General features: G+C 41.2%; 1 protein-coding gene across 2 annotated transcripts in view; it reads right to left on the bottom strand.

Annotated features, from left to right (window-relative positions):
- Positions 1 to 15,606, bottom strand: part of AGTR2 (angiotensin II receptor type 2) — a 46,748-nt gene extending 31,142 nt beyond the window's left edge. The window contains exons 1-2 of one of the 2 annotated variants that reach the window (XM_047844109.1): positions 10,095 to 10,156; positions 4,787 to 4,849 (exon numbers count right to left, since the gene is read on the bottom strand). The gene's annotated coding sequence lies outside the window, so the exon portion shown is untranslated. Of the gene's footprint in view, positions 1 to 4,786; positions 4,850 to 10,094; positions 10,157 to 15,525 lie in introns of those variants that run through there. The other variant, XM_047844110.1, reaches the window with a different exon arrangement.
- Between the last annotated feature and the right edge of the window lie 351 nt (positions 15,607 to 15,957).

Here is a 15,957-nt window from a genome sequence, read left to right as displayed (position 1 = left end):
CGGGGCTCGAACCCACAGACTGTGAGATCATGACCTGAGCCGAAGCCGGACGCTCAGCCGACTGAGCCACCCAGGCGCCCCTTCAAAGAGTTCTATAGTTTTAGCTGTTAAAAATTTAGTTCTTCAGTCCATTGTGAGTTAATTTTTGTATATGATTTAAAGTAAGGGTCCAAATTCACCTTTTTCATATGGATAACCAATTTCCCCATCAGGATTTGTTGAAACAATTGTCCTTTCCCCACTGAGTGGTCTTGAAATTTTTGTCAAAATATTTCTGGACTCTTCCTTTTATACCCGTGGCCTGTATACATTGTTTTGACTATTGTGGCCGTGTAGTATATTTTGAAATCAGAAAGTATGAGACTTCCAACTTGGTCTTTTTTGAAGATTACTTTGGCTATTTGGGCTTCCTTGAGATTCTATATCAATTCTAAGATGGATTTTTTTTCACTTTTGCAGGAAAAAAAAATTGTTGCACTTCTGATAGGGACTGCATTGAACCTGTACAGCACAGAATGTCTTCCCACTTATTTGCGTCTTATTTCCTTTCTTTCAGCCACATTCCTAAGGATTTGATTTTTTTTTTTTTTTTGATGCTATTTTAAGTGAAACTGCTTTTCAATTTCCTTTTCAGGTTACTCGTTGATAGCACATAGAAATGCCACCGGTTTTGGAGTTTTTTGGTTGTTGTTTGTTTTCTACATTTTATCCTCGGTTTTTCTGAAATTGTTTATTAGTTCTAAGGGTTTTTCTATGTGGAATCATTAGGGTTTTCTTCATAGAAGAGAGTGTCACCTGTGAACAGAGATCATTTGACTTCTTCATTTCCAATTTAGATACCTTTTATTTCTTTCTTTTCCTCTGGCTAGAACTTCTTTTTTTTTTTTTTAATTTTTTTTTTCAACGTTTATTTATTTTGGGGACAGAGAGAGACAGAGCATGAACGGGGGAGGGGCAGAGAGAGAGGGAGACACAGCATCGGAAACAGGCTCCAGGCTCTGAGCCATCAGCCCAGAGCCCGACGCGGGGCTCGAACTCACGGACCGCGAGATCGTGACCTGGCTGAAGTCGGACGCTTAACCGACTGCGCCACCCAGGGGTCCCTCTGGCTAGAACTTCTAACGCAGTGTTGACAAGAAGTTGTGGGAGCAAGCATCCCGGGGTCGTTCCTGATCTTAGAGGAGAAGCTTTTAGTGTTTTTTATATATGGCCTTTATTATGTTGAGGGTTTTTTTTTCCATCTATTCCTAGTTTGTTGAGTTTTTTCATTATAAAAGGATGTTGAATTTTGTCAAATGCTTTTTCTGCATTGATTGCGATGATCACCTTGGGGGGGGTTTACCCCCTTCATTCTGTTAATGTGGCGTATCACATTGATTGATCTTTATATGCTGAACCATACTCACATTCTAGAAATAAATACCACTTGGTCATGTTGTATAATCCTTTAAATGTGCTGTTGAATTTGGTTTGCTAGTATTTCGTTAAGGATTTTTGCATCAATATTCAGAAGGGATATTGGTGTGTAGTTTTTTGTTGTTTTTTTTTTATGGTGTACTTATCTGGGTTTCATATCAGCATAAGGCTGATATTGAAATTTTTGGAAACTTTTGAGAAGATTTTGGTGTTAATTCTTCTTTAAATATTTGGTAGAATGCACTGATTCATGTCCTTACTAGTCATAGACCAATTCATATTTTTTATTTCTTTATGATTTGGTCTCAGTGGGTTGCATGCTTCTAGAAATGTGTCCGTTTCATCTACGTCATCCAATTTGTCGGCATACATTTGCTTATAATACTCTCTTCTAATCCTTTTTATTTCTGTAAAATCAATAGTAATTTTCTCACTCTCTGATTTTAGTTAATTTGAGTCTTCTCTCTTTTGTTCTGTGTCATTTTAGCTAGAAGTTTGTCAATATTGTTGGTCTTTTCAAAGAACGAACTGTTGGTTTTATTTTTGTTGTTTCTCTATTTACTATTTTCTGTATCACTGCTCTAAATTTCATTATTTCCTTCCTTAGTTGTCCTTTTCCTAGTTCCTTGAAGTATGAAGTTAGGCTACTGATTTGAGAACTTTCTTGTTTGTAACGTTAGCATTTACAGTTATAATTTTTTTTTTTTTCTGGAAACTGTTTTCACTACATCTCATGAGTTTGGGTATGTTGTGTTCTCACTTTCATTGTTCTCAATATATTTTCTAATTTAACTTGTGATTTCTTCTTCGACCCATTGGTAGTTTAAAAGTTAAATTGATTCTTTTTCCAATGAAAAACTAACCTAGAATTCCTGGGGTAAATTCCAGTTGGCTATGATACATTATCTTTATATATAGCTAGATTCTATTTGATAATATCCTACAAGAATTTTTGTACCTATATTCATGAGATATATTGTTATGGGGCTTTCCTTATTATAATGTTTCTCGGGGTTTTTTTCTTTGTTACTTCTATGGTTTTGTTTCCTTTCTCAAATTTTTTTAATGTTTAATTACTTTTGAGAGAGAGAGAGAGAGAGAGAGAGGCACAGAGCGTGAGTGGGGGAAATACAAAGAGAGAGGGAGACACAGAATCTGAAGCAGGATCCAGGCTCCGAGCTGTCAGCACAGAGCCCAACGCGGGGCTCGAACTCACGGACCGTGAGGTCATGACCTGAGCTGAAGTTGGACACTTAACCGACCAAGCCGATTGTTTTTTTCAATCGAGGTATAATTGACATACAATAAGTGTACATATCTGAATTCTTAAAAATGGTACATTTTGATATATGTATATATTTGTGAAACCATCACCACAATCATGGCCGTGACTATGTCTATTACCTGCAAATGTGTCCATGTTTACTTCTGTGGTCCCACCTTTTGCCTTTCCCCGGTCCCTCTCATCCTCAAGCTACAACTGATCTGTTTTCTCTTACTGTAGATTAGTTTGCATTTTTTATAATGTCATACGAATTCATAAAATATATCCTTCATAATGTCATAAATTCGTAAAATGTGTACTTTTTGTGTGGCTGCTTTTACTCAATATGCGTATTTCTTCCTCCCTATTATTGCAGACATTGCTAATATATTTCTTTTTATAGCCAAATAATATTCTATTGTATTGCTACAACACAAGCTGTATGTCCATTCCATGTTCACGGACAATCGCACTGTTTCCAGCTTCTGACTGTTAAAAATAACAATGTCTTGAACATCAATGTGGATACATGTTTGTTTCTCTTGGGTTGGAATAGCTAGATAATAGGTATGTGTACGATTACTTTTTTTTTTTTATTTTTTTTTTCAACGTTTTTTTATTTATTTTTGGGACAGAGAGAGACAGAGCATGAACGGGGGAGGGGCAGAGAGAGAGGGAGACACAGAATCGGAAACAGGCTCCAGGCTCCGAGCCATCAGCCCAGAGCCTGACGCGGGGCTCGAACCCACGGACCGCGAGATCGTGACCTGGCTGAAGTCGGACGCTTAACCGACGGCGCCACCCAGGCGCCCCAAGTACGATTACTTTTAAACAAACTGCCAAACAATTCTCCAAAGTGGTTGCCTCATTTTACATTTCCACAGGCAGTATTCGAGAATGTCAGTTTCTCTACCTCTTCCACCACTTGGTATGGTTGGTCCGCCACGCTAATGCACGTGCAGTGATCACGCATTTGGGTTTCAGTTTGCATTTCCCCAGTGAATAATGATATTGAGTGCTTTTCATGTGCTTGCCATCTGTTTCTCTTCCTTAGTGATGTGTCTATTCAAATATTTGATTCTTTTTAAAAATTATATCACTCATGGCGCACGTGGGTGCCTCGGGGGCGGTTAAGCCTCCAACTTCGGCTCAGGTCATGATCTCCCGGTTCGTGGGTTCGAGCCCCGCCTCGGACTCTGTGCAGACAGCTCGGAGCCCGGCGCCTGCTCCCGATTCTGTGCTTCTCACTCTGTCTGCCCCTTCCCCACTCACACTCTTTCTCTCTCTCTCTCTCTCTCTCTCTCAAAAATAAACATTAAAAAAAAATTTCTAATAAGATTGCTCATTTTCTTATTAGTGAGTTTTCAAAGTTCTTTGTATATTCTGAATACAAGTATTCAGCCAAAGACTCCAGGAGACCACCAATGAAGGTCTGGAGAGTTTGTTTTCCGAATGGTTCCCTCTTCTCCAGCACTCTGCCTTGCAAATTAGTCAGATCGTTACCAGAGTCTGCATCATCGCCCGAAGTATATGTTTGTTTTTTATCCCTTTTCTCTATCACCACCTCATCTGCGAGGTAAAGAGGGTCAGCTACAACTTTAATCTTCTGCACGTTCCCCTTGCCTCCTCCTTCCTCACCCGATCCCCCTTAGAGTTATTTTCCCACTTTTGTACATAAATACAGTTTCCCAATGCATTCATATGTATGGTGTAAGAGTTTTCTGCGGCTGTACAATTAGACATCAGGTGTCTCTTCTCTTCCCCTTTGCCTCACTTTTTATCTGCAGTGAGCGATTCAACTCTCATAACTTCTATTTTGGCTTCAACGGATAATTTGCTATACATTTCATCATAGTTTATAATTGTGAACTTTCAGTTATTCCTAATCTTCGCATGAAATATTTCTTGACGCATAGGTTGTCGACTGCTTTTTGTCAAGACGCCTTCTTTTACAGAATGTTTTCTCATCTGAAATCGCACATCACTTGCTGATGTCTCTTATTCTGAGACACTCATTTTCGACTTGTTCACCAAGTAAAGTAAAAAAAAAAGTATGTGTTTATCGTTTCTAAGCCCCCTTTTCCAATGGGTAAGTACTTCACTTACCTTCTGCTTATAAAGTCTCAATGGAGTCCTTAATAAATGGTGGCATTGATAATAATATGCACTCTGCGGGTGGAAACCAGAAATAACAAATAGAAAAGAAATAACTTAGCTTCATTCCTTAGAACATGGCTTAGCTCATAGTAAGGACTCAGTAAATGTTATCAAACTGTGTTTTTTAAGTTTACTTATTTTGAGAGAGAGCGAGAGAGAGAGAACAGGGAGGGGCAGAGAGAGAGGAAGAGAGAGGATCCCACGCAGGCTCTGCCCTGTCAGCACAGAGCTTAATGCAGGGCTCAATCTCATGAACCATGAGATCATGACCTGAGCTGAAATCAAGAGTTAGACACTTAACCGACTGAGCCACCCAGGGGCCCCTCAAACTGTTTTTTTTTTTCAAAATGTTTTTTTTTATTATGACTAGTAGTATGCTAATCCATAATGTTTCCCTTATTCTTTATTTTTATTTCCAATTCACTTTTGTGCCATGCTATGGAAAAAGTCAAACAGATCTGCATTTGAAGTTGGATTTGGTATTTGCTTTCTCTCACTGAGCTTCAAAATGGGATTAAGGGGCGCCTGGGTGGCGCAGTCGGTTAGGCGTCCGACTTCAGCCAGGTCACGATCTCGCGGTCCGGGAGTTCGAGCCCCGCGTCAGGCTCTGGGCTGATGGCTCAGAGCCTGGAGCCTGTTTCCGATTCTGTGTCTCCCTCTCTCTCTGCCCCTTCCCCGTTCATGCTGTGTCTCTCTCTGTCCCAAAAATAAATAAACGTTGAAAAAAAAAAAAAGAAACAAAATGGGATTAAAACATGCATTATAAAATGTTGGCACGAGGCTCATGACATAGTAGACATTCATTTTATATGTAAATTCCCCCCCAAGAAAGTCAATTTTTCTTTTTCCTTTTTTTATGATTATTTGTTTATGTTTTTGAGAGAGAGAGACAGCACAACTGGAGGAGGGAGAGAGAGGGAGAGAGAGAGAACCTCAAGCAAGCTCCGCACCATTGGCACAGAGCCCATCATAGGGCTGGAACTCACAAACCCCGAGATCATGACCTGAGCAGAAATCAACAGTCTGACACTCAACCAACTGAGCACCCAAGAACCTCCAAAAAGTCCATTTGTCTTGTATCTTTTTTTCCATCTTTCCTTAAGAACAAGTAAACATAAATTATTCTTTTTTCCCCACAATTTCGACTTTTTCGGTGCCTCATCTTCCTTTCTTTGCACCTTCAACTTTAAGTAGGTGAATAAGGGATGAGTAAACTAAATCGACACTCATGATTTCATTTATTTTCACAATTGTTACTTGTAATGTATGCAGTGAGATGAAAATAAACAAAAGCCATAAGTGGCTTTAAAATGTCTATAGCAAAAAAAAAAAAAAAAAAAAAAAAAAAAAAAAAAAAAAGGTTAGAGTGGGAGAGAGCCAAAGCATAAGAGACTCTTAAAAACTGAGAACAAACTGAGGGTTGATGAGGGGTGGGAGGGAGGGGAGGGTGGGTGATGGGTATCGAGGAGGGCACCTTTTGGGATGAGCATTGGGTGTTGTATGGAAACCAATTTGACAATAAATTTCATATATTGAAAAATAAAATAAAATGTCTATAGCAACATAAGGAATGAAATTTCAAGTGGTTTGCTATTCCAAGCTATTTTGCGTTTTAGCCAATAGCAGCACATTCCCCCCAAATGTGTTTCGGCTAACACTAACTTGAGAGGGTTTTAATAAACATCTGCAAAAAAAAAATTCCATGAGCAGATACATGAGGGAAAATGCTGGATCATATGGCAAGAGAGGGGCTTATCAGAGCCTTGAATATAATATTTATGAATCTCTTAGAAGAAAACATAACAGGGGCGCCTGCGTGGCTCAGTCGGTTAAGCGTCCGACTTCGGCTCAGGTCATGATCTTGCAGTCCGTGAGTTCGAGCCCCGCGTTTTCGAGCCGAGGCTGTTTCGGATTCTGTGTCTCCCTCTCTCTCTGCCCCTCCCCCATTCATGCTCTGTCTCTCTCTGTCTCAAAAATAAATAAACATTAAAAAAAATATTTTTAATAAAAAAAATTTTTTAAAAGAAGAAGAAAACATAACATGCAGAATTTCCAAAGTTACTTGGCCTCGAGATTCTTTGCTTTAGGTATATTATGCAGTACTGTCCCTCATCAGAACAACAGACCTTTTATGTAAGGGAATGACAGAGGTTAATTTTAAGAAGATAGCTCTATCCTGGTGAGGCTGACTGGTAGCACAGAGAGTTTGATTTGTAGGTCAGTGAGGGGGTGATCATAACCGCCTGGACCGATCATGGCCTGAACTTAAGTAACGACACAAGGATAGAGCAACTGGGCGATTCTTCACATGTGCTAAAAGTAAAAGCTGATGGAAGAGAAAGTGTTAAAATATTTCCAGGTCTTCAGTTTGAACCAATAGCCAGATAGTGATATCATTAACAAGAAAAGGAAATAAAGGAGAAATGACTAAGTGGGAAAAGATAAGTAAATAATGAGCGACTCCCAAAACTATGAGGGCAACCCCAACCTGCATTCCAAGTCCAGATTCATATTTTCAACGGTCCTTCTGATAACCTACAAGCAGTGTCGCATGTTAGAAGCCAACCTCATCCACACAGGGGAATAGTCGATTCCTTCAGGGGTCCTACATATTAAAGGCATTATCTTCATCCTACTTACGTAACCAACCGACTTCATCCAAATAGGGAATATTCTATTCCTTCAAGGGTCCTGTGTATACTCTAGTGTCTTAAGTCTCTGGGGGCCATTCTTTCCTGGAATAAGAGGCTACAGGTTCTGATTGTTCTAGGAAGTCCTAGGTCCTAGATACCTCTTGGAAGAAGTCTCCCTCTCCTGGTGACTGTCCAACACAGATCCATGTTACCTTATAGTCATCACAGAACTTCCTACAAAAAAACATTCTCAGGGGGTACCTGGGGGTGGCTCAGTCGGTTGAGCATCTGACTCTCGATTTTGGCCCAGGTCATGATCTCACGGTCATGAGATCAAGCCCCGCATCGGGCTCCACTCTGTGCGCGGAGCCTGCTTAAGATTCGCTTTCCCTCTCCCCTTGCCCCTGCTGCTCTCTCGGTCTCTCTCTCTTCCAAAAAAAAAAAAAAAAAGACTAAAAAAAACGATCTCTGAGTACATCAAAACTCTTAAACATGAGTTGAAATCTAGTTGGAGCCAGTTGTGAGCCTGTGCTCGCCATCTTGGAAAACATGACTCACTAGTCAAAGTTATTCTACCTTTCTGAGCCTAAGACTGCTTAGAAATCAGCAAGTTATACCCTCCCAACAAGATTAAAAGATCTCTCTACCCAGGTAAGGACTTCCAAGTAGGCAGTTCCCCGAACCCCAGAACCAATATCTGTACACCATGAGCTCTGGAATATCCTCTGATAAAGTGGATCCTCTCTTAGGAAGCTCAGGTACCTTTAGAAGTTCCATGAGTAAATTGAAAGAGTCTTGGAATTCCTGGAATAACTTAAAAAATTAAAATATGTGTAGATAGTGTATAGTTTTCTCAGAAGAAAGTCCATAGTTTTCATCAAATTCTCATGAGAAACCATGAAGCTTGTAAGACATATTTATGGGGCACCTGGGTGGCTCAGTCGGTAAGTATCTGACTCTTGGTTGCCGCTCAGGTCATGATCTCATGGTCCGTGGGATTAAGCCCCATATCAGGCTCTGCCCTGACTATGCAGAGCCTGCTTGGGATTCTTAAAAAAAAATTTTTTTTTTAAATTACTCTACCTCTCTTCTTTTTTAAATTTTTTTTTCAACCTTTATTTATTTTGGGGACAGAGAGAGACAGAGCATGAACGGGGGAGGGGCAGAGAGAGAGGGAGACACAGAATCGGAAACAGGCTCCAGGCTCTGAGCCATCAGCCCAGAGCCCGACGCGGGGCTCGAACTCACGGACCGCGAGATCGTGACCTGGCTGAAGTCGGACGCTTAACCGACGGCGCCACCCAGGCGCCCCTAAAAAAATTTTTTTAACGTTTATTTATTTTTGAGACAGACAGAGAGAGAGCATGAACAGGGGAGGGTCAGAGAGAGGGAGACACAGAATCTGAAACAGGCTCCAGGCTCCGAGCTGTCAGCACAGGGCCCGACGTGGGGCTCGAACCCACAGACCGCGAGATCGTGACCTGAGCCGAAGTCGGACGTTTAACCGACTGAGCCACCCAGGAGCCCCTGCTTGGGATTCTTTCTCTCTCCCTCTCTCTGCCCCTCCCCAACTCACGCTGTCTCTGTCTCTCTCAAAATAAATAAATAAACTTAGAAAAAAAAGACTTATATTTATGAAAGCTAGGTAGCTGAAATACCACACCTTTGTATGAAACTAAAATACTTTCAAAATAAAACTTGATAAATCTTAGCTTAGAGATTACAGATTTTGCTTGTTCCTGAGTATGAGGTACAGGAGCCGTATTACAAAGATCCCAAATTTTCCTTTCAGTTAACAGCGCGTCAATATTTTCTTCAATAGAAATCAGAACCAACTCTCCAGAATACTATTTCAAGGCACTGCTTTTCTTTTGTCTTTAGATCCTTTTCATCTAAAATCAGTGTTGGGTGGGGCCCCTGGGTGGCACAGTCAGTTAAGCGTCCAACTCACGATCTCGGCTCAGGGGATGGTCTCACGGTTCGTGAGCTCGAGCCCCACATCCGGCTCTGTACTGACAGCGTGGAGCCTGCTTGGGATTTCGTCTCTCCCTCTCTCTCTCTGCCCCTCCCCTGCTTGTGCTCTCTCTCAAAATAAATAAGTAAACTTAAAAAAAAATTGTTTTTAATTGGTATTAGGTAAGCATGGTATCACAATGTCCTCTGATTGCTCTGAAATTGAGGACTTCCCCGCTTACTAGTGCAGTGCTCAATAAATACTTGTTGAATGATTAACAGTTTATAAACTTCTTCCATTTCCCTGTTACTTTTGATGGTTTACTCTCTCGCACTGGTGATTCTCACCATTTTTTCTACCCTAAAATACTTCCAAACACGATATGCTTCTGTAGTGAATTTATTACTGCAGCAGTGTATACATTTGTGATCGGGATTCATGGATCGACACATGCATCGATTATGGGAAATCAGAATTTCCAAAAGGTTACGTGTAATTCTCAGTGGCTTTGTCGTGCCCTCTTGGAGGCTCATGTCTCCCAGCAACACATCCTACTGAAAACACCCTCAATTTTCTTTAATAAGTTTCTTGTTCACATACTACATTATTCCAAAGGCTTGAGATTTGGTTTCCTTTTTGAGATATTATAGGAATCAGAATCATGACCTACCTTGTTACATTTGTCATGTATAGAAGAGCACGTTGTCTTTTCCTGTTGCTCGCTAAGAAAACTTGTGCTTTGCCTTATGCCTCGTTCTGGCTCTCTTAGACTTGAACCTAGAATAAAACCTTTGTTTTGAGAAGGCATGCATCAGTTTTGGTAGCTATTCAGGAGACGTCTTGTCTTTTTAAAATTATTTCCCGTAAACAGTGCGGAGGTTCCTCAAAAAATTAAAAATAGAACTACCCTACGACCCAGCAATAGCACTGCTAGGAAGTTACCCAAGGGATACAGGAGTGATGATGCATAGGGGCACTTGTACCCCAATGTTTATAGCAGCACTCTCAACAATAGCCAAATCATGGAAAGAGCCTAAATGTCCATCAACTGACGAATGGATAAAGAAGATGTGGTTTATATATACAATGGAATACTACTTGGCAACGAGAAAGACTGAAATCTGGCCATTTGCAGCAACGTGGATGGAACTGGAAGGTATTATGCTAAGTGAAATAAGTCAGGCAGAGAAAGACAGATACCGTATGCTTTCACTCATGCGTGGATCTTGAGACACTTAACAGAAGACCATGGGGGAGGGGAAGGGGAAAAAATAGTTACAAACAGAGAGGGAGGGAGGCAAACCATAAAAGACTCTTGGGTACTGAGAACAAACTGAGGGTTGATGAGGGGGTGGAGGAGAGGGGAAAGTGGGCGATGGGCACTGAGGAGGGCACCTGTTGGGATGAGCACTGGGTGTTGCATGGAAACCGATTTGACAAGAAATATTTAATTAAAAAAATAAAACAAAATAAAAAATAAAACAAAATTATTTCCCATTCAGCTCTGCCTTCCTCTGCGAAGGTAATCCCTAAATGTTCAGCTAACACGGAGTAATGCCATCCTCTCAACTATACCAAGGTGAATTTCCATTTGCTTCCTAGTGGAGTATCGTTATCATCACCACTACTGCTATTATTATTAATCTCAGCACATAATGCAACACTTGAAATGTTTGTCAGTCTCGAGACACTATTTGCGATGGAGAGGAGAGCAAGCCAGGAGAGAACTCCCCAACCAGAGCCCTAGCCTGGAAGGGCCATGGCCTTTTAGCTTCAGTTTACAATGACTCAGATTCTCAAGCATTCCACACATGACATCTATTTCTCGTCTTCTCTGAAATAAACAATGTATGTTTCAAAGAGAGCTCCTCTAGCCCCCACACTCAGCTTTGAAGGATATAGTAATCAAATGTGGATAAAAGACAGAAAGAACTAGGGGGAATTGTTTGTTTCCATATAAATAATTGCCTCTCTGAGCACAACTAGAATGTTTCATGGCTTTGTTTTGTCTTCTATCTGCCTCCTATAGCCGAAATGGGAGGAGAAGACAAAATCTTTGAGGGCCGTTGCTGGCTGGCTGAATGACAGGCCAACAGCACATGTCCCGATTATTGAAGGTGAACAGATGGGGTGTTCGTGATCATCCAGGGTGGGCTCCACATCCGCGACCTGGGAACATTAAAACCTACAGGTAGAAAAATAGAAGCTGTCTTTGGGAAACCAAAATAGAACGGATTTTTGCTCTGTTTCTAATCGGTGCTGAAATCCAAGGTACTGAGACAAAATTAGACCCATGAAATGAGTCTCTTTTTAGGCACCAGTCGTGTTTTCACAAACTGTCTCTTCGAATGGGTGTCATCTATGAAGTGTGACATTTTGTTTGGGGGAGTCAACTGTGATGCTGTAGTTGTCACTTACTCTTTATTCCTAATGAAATGAAACAGATGCCAGGCATATGATCGCTTATTCGACACTCATATTTGCATCATGATGACGATATTTTGTGTCTCGCCACCCAACACATACCCCAATACAATACAGTTATGTAGCCATAGGTAATAGACTGTAACTTCGCTTTAATGCTGTCTTCTAGGTAGTAACAGGCAGATCTATCTGGGATCACATTCAACAAAGTCTCCTGACTCTTGTTCCGAAGTAGCATCTTCTTTGGAAGCGTGAACATCGAAATACCTTATAGAAAGTACCAGTGCAGCAAAGGCAACAGCTGGATGTTGGGGGAGGGAGAACGGTAGAGTTGGAGTTCCTGTGTCAGAGTCAAGGGTGTTCAAATCCATACTCTGTCACTCTCCAGCTATGCAAATTTAGACCACTTGCCAAATCTTCTTGAGCCTTAGTTACCTCCTCCATTAAAAAATACCAATCTTGGGGCGCCTGGGTGGCGCAGTCGGTTAAGCGTCCGACTTCAGCCAGGTCACGATCTCGCGGTCCATGAGTTCGAGCCCCACGTCAGGCTCTGGGCTGATGCCTCAGAGCCTGGAGCCTGTTTCCGATTCTGTGTCTCCCTCTCTCTCTGCCCCTCCCCCGTTCATGTTCTGTCTCTCTCTGTCCCAAAAAAAATAAATAAACGTTGAAAAAAAAATTTAAAAAAAATACCAATCTTGTGAGAATAAAGCAACATAATGTACATAAAGCGCCTAATACCGTTTCTGACACACAATAGAAACACAAAGGGGATACGTCCCCTCCTTTATCCTTTGGGCAATCAGCTCAGAATACAACTCTTATGTTAACGTACTACTGAAGTGCAAATGTATTTTTCAATATGCGTCAGTTCAGATGATTTGTCTACTTTCATCACTGAATGTGAATATTTGGGACCCTGAAATATTCTAAAAAGGAAGTGATATAATCACAGAGATTTTACGTGTGAATCAGGAGACTATTTATTAAAACAATATCCAAGAAGGAAGGAACGATTCTGTGATTACATAACTGAGTGGCGTTAATTGTGGAAGAGACGCAACAATCCTGCTTTAATTTCTTGTCTAAAATGAATTACTGCTTTAAGGTTTTAGCATTTGAATCTCCAAAGCCTCAAAAGTGCAAGTCTCTTTCATGAATGTTTCCTTTTTAACAACAAAAATAATAATAGCCAATATTTGACTATAATATTCTGACACATTACCACTCACCTTTGCAGGATCTCTAGTCTGGAAAATCTCATCCCAATATTTGTGACTATTTCTAATAATACAAGTTTATTACATGCCAGTCATTATTTTATTTTTTTATTATTTTTTTAACATTTATTTATTTTTGACACGGAGAAAGACAGAGTGTGAGCAGGGGAGGGGCAGAGAGAGAGGGAGACACAGAATCCAGAGCAGGCTCCAGACTCTGAGCTGTCAGCACAAAGCCCGACGCGGGGCTCAAACTCACAAACCAGGAGACCATGACCTGAGCTGAAGTCGGATGCTCAACCGACTGAGCCATCCAGGCGTCCTTTATCGTCATTATTTTAAATACTTTACATTCATTCTATCTTTTTTTAATGTTCGTTTATTTATTTTTGAGAGAGAGAGAGAGAGAGAGAGAGAGCATGAGCAGAGGAGAGGCAGAGAGAGGGAAACAGAGAATCCGAAGCAGGCTTAGCACTGTCAGCACAGAGCCTGATGCAGGGCTCGAACTCATGAACCATGAGATCATGACGTGAGCTGAAGTCAGAGGCTTAACCAACTGAGCCACCCAGGCATCCCTACATTCATTCTATCTTATAATCCTATTTCTTGAGGAGATAAACTTTCCTATCCCAATGTCACAGAGAAAGAAATTCTAGTGGAAGACAAGATCAAAATTAAAGCCAAATGTGCTTGACCTCTAAGTACTTGTTCCTAACCACTGTACTTCATCTTTTCATCTTTCGACATGTGTTTATGGCTGTTAGCAAGGGGAGGGGAAGGGGATAAAATCACTTTGTTGCTTGCCTGTCTTTCAAAGGATCTGCACAAAAGAGACAAAGAACATCACACAGCCAACGACAAAAAAACAAAAGCATGGCCCAAACATACACAAGCAGTGTCCACAAAGCTAAATCTCGGTGTGAGCTAAAGCTAAAAACCACGGTAAAGACCAAAAAAGAATCTCTTTAATCTGTTTAGCTACATTTGAGATGAAAAGAACAAAAGCCAACGAGGTAACTACGTGGATCAAATGCTATAATATTACCAAATGACAACACGTAAGCAACGTGACTCAACTTTTCTTCTTCCTTTTCCAGCCAAGAGAACAACCTTCAACTTGAAAGACAGAAATGGGGTTGAAAGGGCATTCTAAGAGAGAGAAATAGTAATAGAACTCCGTGCTACTTTAAGTGAGGTAAGACTTACGGATCCCAAACAATTCCATCTCTGGGGCGCCTGGGTGGCTCAGTGGGCTGAGCGTCCGACTCTTAATTTCAGGTCGGGTCATGATCTCATGGTTCAGTTGGTGGGATCAAGCCCCACGCCAGGCTCTGCACTGACAGCCAGGAGCCTGCCTGGGCTTCTCTACTGAAGTCTGGCAGTACACACGCTGAATAAAACAGAGTCTCTTCCCTCCAAGGCTCATTACCTGATTGAGATATTTTCAAAACTACAAAGCAATTTGTAACCTATAGCAGGGAAAAATTGCTAGTTTTGAGTTAGGGGAGAGAGAAATTAATTCCTCCTGTAAAATCTCAAGAGGGCTTATAATGAATGTCTTATTTAATATGCACTTTCAAAATGAATAAGACTTCCACGGGGAGAAATGGGATGGAAGGATACCATAAGCCGATAAGAGTGTGCCAGTCACATCATCGGAGTATTGGGGTGCAGGAGTGCGGGGTTTATTTCGGGACTGTAAAGGGTGCAGTTTGGGAGAAATTGAGATACGTGACAGAGATTTATACGGGTCACTAAGATAGTTAAATAGGGATAGGTCTGTTGTTTAGCACTGCGTATCCAGCATGGTGCCTGATAAAGATTCGTACCCACTACATAAAACAAAGGAAGAGAAATGTGAATTTGAATATAGACAAATGTTGCCTTAATTTTCAACACTGGAGAAAAGTTGGATCACAGGACAGTTGTAACAGACTGATTTGCAAACACTTAAAAGTATTCCTGAGGAACCGGCATGGATTTATCAGTAGCTAAGCCCACTAGAGTTTCCTCACTTCTTTTTTTTTTTTAATGTTTATTTTATTTTTGTGAGAGAGAGCGCGCGAGTAGGGGAGGGGCCGAGAGAGAGAGAGAGAGAGAGAGAGAGAGGGAGACACAGAATCCGAAGCAGGCTCCAGGCTCCGAGCTGTCAGCACAGAGCCCGACGCGGGGCTCGAACCCACAAACCGTGAGTTCATGACCTGAGCCAAAGTCGGACTCTTCACCAACTGAGCCACCACCCAAGCGCCCGCCTCACTTCTTTTATTTCCCAGCTTTCTTATTTTGAAAAATTACAACTATAGAAAAGCGGAAAGAGTAATTCAATGAGCACATTCATACTGCACTCAGATTCTCCAAATGTTAACATTCTGCCATATTTACACTAGCCCTCTCTCTCCCCCCGCCCCCCAGTTCGTCCTTCCCCCTCCCCCTCGCTCTCTCTTATTGTACTGTACTCACTTTTCTCCTTCCGGTGGTGATGTGAGATGATAAAATGCCTACGTGATGAGAAGGGAGGGGAATGACTGCCCTAAGGCTCCATAACAAGGTCTACGTCATTCCCCTCCCTTCTCATCACGTAGGCATTTTATCATCTCACATCACCACCGGAAGGAGAAAAGTGAGTACAGTACAATAAGATATTTTGAGAAAGAGATCACATTCACATAACCTTTGCTACACTTTATTGTTATCGTTGTTCTATTTTACTCTCAGTTACTGTTGTTTATCTATCACTGTGCCCAAGTTATAAATTAAACTTTATCATAGGTATATAAACCACAGTAACGTAATAAACATAGTATAAAACATATTTTACAAAACCCACAGAGCAGGAAAACGGTTCGGTACCAGTTGTGGTTTCAGGCATCCACTGGGGTCTTGGAATGTACC

This window comes from Prionailurus viverrinus, chromosome X (genome assembly GCF_022837055.1).
Source record: "Prionailurus viverrinus isolate Anna chromosome X, UM_Priviv_1.0, whole genome shotgun sequence".
In the NCBI taxonomy this organism is placed as follows: Eukaryota; Metazoa; Chordata; class Mammalia; order Carnivora; family Felidae; genus Prionailurus; species Prionailurus viverrinus.
The sequence above is the reverse complement of the archived record's forward strand: the minus strand, read 5'-3'. Positions and strand labels throughout refer to the sequence as shown.